This window comes from Ambystoma mexicanum, chromosome 8 (assembly GCF_040938575.1).
Source record: "Ambystoma mexicanum isolate Mex_15411 chromosome 8, UKY_AmexF1_1, whole genome shotgun sequence".
Classification (NCBI taxonomy): Eukaryota; Metazoa; Chordata; class Amphibia; order Caudata; family Ambystomatidae; genus Ambystoma; species Ambystoma mexicanum.
Window position 1 is genome coordinate 1,518,628,004 of NC_090929.1, and position 6,000 is coordinate 1,518,634,003.

The window sequence follows — 6,000 nt, forward strand, 5'->3', positions numbered from 1 at the left end:
GTTTGCTACTGTTATGGTCGAATCTATGGCAAATCGTGCATTTTCAGCCACATTGGTCCAAGCGACCACTCCACCACAGTTCCAATCGGCCCACATTGCCGCAACATTTTCCAGATGCGCCGACCCTTCGCGTTGCCCTATAGACTAATGCCAGCTTGCTTGGGAGCAGCCTCTGCCACCACACCTATCTTTGTTAAGCTGTTGGACCCTTGGGCACTGGGCCGAGCTGGGCTACTCACCGGTGGCCGGAGTGTAGCTTGTGAGCTGACTGGACACCATATTCTTCCTAGCAAATCCATTTCCTGACGTTGGTGGCTCTGTGGTTTTCTGTCTTAACATTATTCTAATAATGTGTTGCATCGATTTCCCCCAAATGCCCTGCTGGTAAGAGAATAAGGGCCTCATTATGAGTTTGGCAGTAAATCTGCAGTAAATAGACTAATTTACCACAAATATTGCGTGCTTTTCCACCACTAAATCCTGTGGAGTTACCACAGGATTACCCGTAGGCGTTAGTCCCCATTTTTGGGGTCTGTCGGAGTCCATGAGGATTTTTTGCAGATTCACTGCGAGTGGTAAAACCGTGCAGTAAATACGACGAGCATTGGCGGTAAAAGGGAGGATTTACCTCCATCTTTTTGCTGGAGGTATATCTTCCACTGTACCACCATAACTCGTAGTATGGCGGTGCGGTAATGAGGCAGCAAAGTGTCGTAATGTATTCGCTGCCACTTTACCCCCATTTTCGCCTGCAATGCCGTACTCCTAATGAGGCCTAATAAACTCTTCTATACTAGATCAGGGTTGCCCAACTCCAGGGATGGGATGCTGATGGGTTTTTAGGATATCCCTAATTAATATTCATGAGATAAATTTGCATACAATAATTCTAAATGTATGCACATTTTTCCTTATGAATACTAATGAAGGATATCCCGAGCCCGTCCTTTGGACCCTGGAGTTGGACAACCCTGTGCAAGATACACATCAATCACCCTGCCCCATGCTATGCCACCCCGGGATTGGAGGGTTTGCCTATAATTTGCCCAAAACAGTCCAAAAACCTTGCCCAAAAGGTAACAGTGAAGTAGTGACACTTCTGATTAAAATGATAAGCAAACTTTAGTAATGAAAGCAAATATGAGCCCCTTACAGCTGTTAACAAAAACAAGAACGGTGTTTGGGACATCACCACTCCATTGACTATACGGAAAAATACACTGTTGGAGACATGCTGCGGCTGGGGGCATGGAGGCGTCTATAGGAATGACTGAGGGCGACCCCTGCTGGATGGGATGGAAATGTGTCAATGGAACATTGACTTTTCGGGCAACCATACTTTTTAGTTTGGGAGAAACTATTGTATCAGAGTAGAGCCAGGGAGAAATGGCATATGAGGAGGGGCACACAGCTTGGAGGTGGTGTTTGGTTATTTTCCCACCCATTGACTGCCCATGACCATGCCAATCCCGATGGCCATTCCCACCCAGTTCCTGCCCCTCCGTGCCCAAAACACCACCTCCTGGAAACTCTTTGAGCTCGCTTTAATTAATCCTTATCATCAAACTTTGAACTTCAAATGCCTGCCAGTGTTTGTTCAAAGCAGTCTTCAGAGAGTTAATGACTTCATTGGAGTTGTAAACACACTACTGCTGTGATACAAAAAAGTGGCTTAACCAGGTCTGGCTTCTGCCACTCAATTTATAAGCACCCTGCGTGTCCTTCACTGAAGTCCTGTTAAAAACAAGCATTGGCAAAGCCAACAGTTTTGGCTTGTGTATACGTATTAAGCATTTTCCGGGCACTGCTATTGGATGCCCAGGTACTCACACCTTTTTCTCACATGCTACCATCAATGACCAGTTAATACCACTACGGCAGTGTCTACAAAGTGCCTTTCCCAGGTCTACACAAAAGCCCAAACAGTTGGCACTGCCAATGCTTGTTTTAAATTACACTACAGTCCGTAGTCCCAGAATGCAATGCAGTAAAGGCGAGTGTGTGCACACATATAATAAGAGTTCCACAATGTTTTTCCATGATCTAATTTAATGTCATATCTGACTTCATAATATTTCGTAAAATGTGACCATCCCATTCCCGTCACAGGCACCAGGAGTGTAGCGTGTACAGGCTTTTGGGTTGGGTGTGCTGGATTTGACCCTTGTTTGTTGAAGTTACTCGTTTTTTAATTCTTCGATGGAAATTATCAAATTGACCAACATTCTCAAACATGGCCGCACTTTTTGACACCATTAGTACAAAAACATTTAATATGTAAGCTGGTTTGGTATACAGTGATTATAACGTAAATTAAATCACGAATATCCTTTTCAGTGAAAAATAAATAACGAAAAAAAAATGTCGAATGTTTGGTTAAAAGTATACATGGGGTAAGGGATTAAAAAGGGTGGGGGTTCGGGGGGGTAATAAACCTGGGGAACTGGGGGCTTAGGGAGGGGACATTTTTACGTTATTATTCTTATCGTTATTTATTGATTTGTTTTAAAGACAGGGAACCAGTTGGCTCATTGCTGTGAAATTTGGCCATAACTGTCTTTTTTTCACTAGAAAAGACCGACATCTGAGATTGCAGTCTAAATAAAACACACGTTACGTGGCAAAGCCCCGCTGCCCATCTCCCTGCAACACCCCCACACTAAAACCAGCTTCCCTGGGTGACGACACCAGCCACATTCTCCAGACCAAAACAGAGTGCGAAAAAACAGCACGCTTGTGAATTTTTAGGAAGACCGTTTGCTACATGGGAACGTCATAGGCCAGCGCATAGAATGCATGTTCTTTGTTTTGGAGCTATATAACAGGAACCGTCCAAGCCATAGAAGAAAGAGGATTGATTATAAAAACTGAATTCTAAATCTACGTATGCAATGAATGTAAAATAAGGCAGGATTTGTTCATCTTAAATCAGCAATAACTTCACACAGCCTCCTCCTAAACAGACCCTCACAGCATCATACATGTCCCAGTAACACCAAGAGGGTTTTATTGAATGAGGCTGCCCAGGACTCATCATTCACTGCCGCCTTGTATTCATGTATGTTTCTCGTTCCATTTCTGACCTGGGTCATGTGTGTATGGTGCCGCTCACAGAGTTCGTGACCTGGGCATCAAAGACCCTCTCCTATAGGTATTCTCGCTATTGCTCAACTAATTGGTGGCCATTGTATTCATCCCTGAAGGATGAAAGGCGGAGCCAACTCAATCACTTTCAGTTCAAGCACTAATGGAACCTGCACAGATTAAAACAAGCACGAAAGCAAGATAGCATAACATATATTAACAAAGCGTGACATCAGATGTTCAAATGTACAATAACTCGATCAGATAACGCCCCGCATGTTGCCCTTAAATACGGGCCCTGGCATTAGAAATCCTAACGTTTTCTTGGCTAGATGAGTAAAGCATGGTGCCACCTTCCTAATGGTCTAGCAGACCAGCCACAGGATGATGGCCAATCGTTGGGCATCTTGTCCCTACAGGTGCATCGCGAGGGAAAGCACTGCAGGTTGGAAGGTTCCGTGTAGCGCTGCGCGCCGCAAGTGCCAGTTCGGAGCGCTGAAATACAGTGGGGACAGTGGCTGCTGTACTTGCCCTGCCAGGCTCTGACACGGAGTGGTCTGGCTCCGACTCGTCATTGCAGAAAGGAGAATCATTAAACTAAGGCGTGTGCAGAAATGGGTCGTACTGGACCCAGCTGTACTTTGCAAGGGCACATGCCCACTGATGAGACGGGAGACATTGTTTTGGTCACATAGAAATGCCAAGTGAAGCCAAGAGACCCCATTAGATGCCAATAACGATTTTGAAGCTGAAACAGGAATCAACGGACATTTTCTCTATAACAGTTTCGTAGGTGCTCAGAAACCCAAATGACATCAACTGGGCCCAGTAGAAACATCCTGCCATCCACTCGGTCCTCCAAAGTAGACCTCGCAGTGCTCATAGAGACCCTGCACCTGCATTTGCCCACATTCTCAGACTCCCTACGGAATGGGGAAGGATAGCTCAGGGGCAATGCGCTCGGCTTGGAGGCAAGATGACGCAGTGCAACACAGGTTCGATCCCTGCGTCCGCGCCTGCAAACCTCTGGGTATTAAGCGCATTGTAAATAGCCAATTATAATTTTTACAGGAAAACAAAGCAATTTGGCCAAGATGCACACGCTGGCCAGGGTGGCAATGCCATGGCGAGTCATCAGACCCGATACAGCCCCGAATCGACCAGATAGTTACCAGACAACTAGTCTTCCTTTCACACCATGGGAAACCTCCCCACACCTCTCGACCCGTGGGGACTCAAAGGGGATGATGGGTTGATGTTTTCGCAGCGGGGTTCCGTTGAAGTCAATGGAAGTGATTAACGTTTTGGTAGGTAAAGGGGATTCGTTGGGAGGGTGTTGCCATTGAAGTCAAAGGAGATGAGAAGCCTTTTCCCGGCTAAAGAAGATTTGCTGGAAGTGGGGGGTGGTGGGGTCTCATTCCCATTGAAGTTAATGGAGGTAAAATATTGTTTTGAAGGATGAGGAAGGTTTACGCGACAAAAGTGTCCCAACTGAAGTTAAGGGGAGGCGGAATGTGACACCGTGGCATTGGGCAAACTAATCCAAGGGGGGGGGGGGCTCTCCACATGTTTCCTTTGGATGTCTGTCTTGCATGTCCCCTATGCCTTCACTGCGCAGGCGCACCGCAGCCCACAGTGGCAAGGGGCGAGCCATGGGAGCGCACCCCTCGGCTGGCAGCCATGGTGCCTACCAGTGCTGTTGTGGCTGTAATCAGATAGTCCTCGCCTTCGGAATCTGTTCAAGCCTCACTCTGCCTAGCTGTGCCCTGCGGCTGCTTGGGTGGCGAACAATTCATGCACTAACAAACCGAGCTTTAATAACCCTTGCAAAGTATATAGCGCCGAATTCATATATAGCGCCAAATTCATTACTAACTTCTAATCTTATATCGCTTAAAAAACAAGTATTACTCCTATCCAAATGAATGGGACTCGTGATGCCGACCTTGAGCTGGCTGGCATCGGAACTTGCAAGACGCACGCAAAATGCTACTGCCGCAGGTGCCTTTACCGATTGAGCTACTTTATCAATGGTTTTCCGTGCAAACTCCGCAATGACATTCTGCCGCATTCCCTTTTCCTGCTTTTAAGTGATGCCTTTCAGCACACCTGTGCGCGACCTCGGGCGTAATATATCGCCTTAACGCACACTTGCTACACTGAGCTAAGCCAGGTCATCGGGGCTAATAGCTGTTTAAAGGGGCAATTACCGGCCAGCTCCTGTCCAAGGCGATTAACCCGAAGACCCCCAGTGTGGCATCACCCCGCCTCTGCGAGGAGCCCAGAACCAGGGCAAGCCGTTCACACGGTCCGCGGACACTTACCTTGCGTGCTCGAGTGGCGAAGGACTGGGCGCGGGGCTGGTCAAATTGGTCTGCTCCCGGGATGCTATCCTACTTATAAGAAACGTCTCCTCCTACACCTTTAGTCACGTTTTCCCAGAGGTGTGTTGCAGCTGAGTTATCCTCCAAGAATGTTCACTAGTTCACGCGCTTAATCTTGGCTTCTCTTGTCCCACTTTCCTGCCTTGCAGACAAGTCTTGACAAAGGTGTGGCGTAGCTTCTAGGCCGGCCCCTCCCTTCCACTCACTCCAATTAACTGACACTTGAACGGGAGGAAAAATCTGCCTCCGGGACCCAAACTTTTTTTTATAGGCAAAAGCCTTCACCTGCCCGCCCGGAAACGTTAACCATTTATTGATTGGACTAGAATCCGAAGGGAGCTAAATGGGAAACCCCGAACAGATTAGCGCTGGATTTCATTCACACAGTGTGGAGATCGATGTCTGAAAAACGGAGAGGGGGGTGTAAATACACCTAAATTTGTTGCAGTCTGGTCACATGGGGAAAAGCCAATACGTGTTTCGACCGTAGTCTTTATCAAGGCTGTGCATGTGTGGTGATGTGAAAGGGTAC

At 47.1% G+C, this 6,000-nt stretch overlaps 1 protein-coding gene across 2 annotated transcripts in view; it reads right to left on the reverse strand.

Moving 5' to 3' along the window:
- Positions 1-5,586, reverse strand: part of COL17A1 (collagen type XVII alpha 1 chain) — a 200,275-nt gene extending 194,689 nt beyond the window's left edge. For both annotated transcript variants that reach the window (XM_069611740.1, XM_069611739.1), the window contains exon 1: positions 5,409-5,586. The gene's annotated coding sequence lies outside the window, so the exon portion shown is untranslated. The remainder of the gene's footprint in view (positions 1-5,408) is intronic.
- Positions 5,587-6,000: the final 414 nt, after the last annotated feature.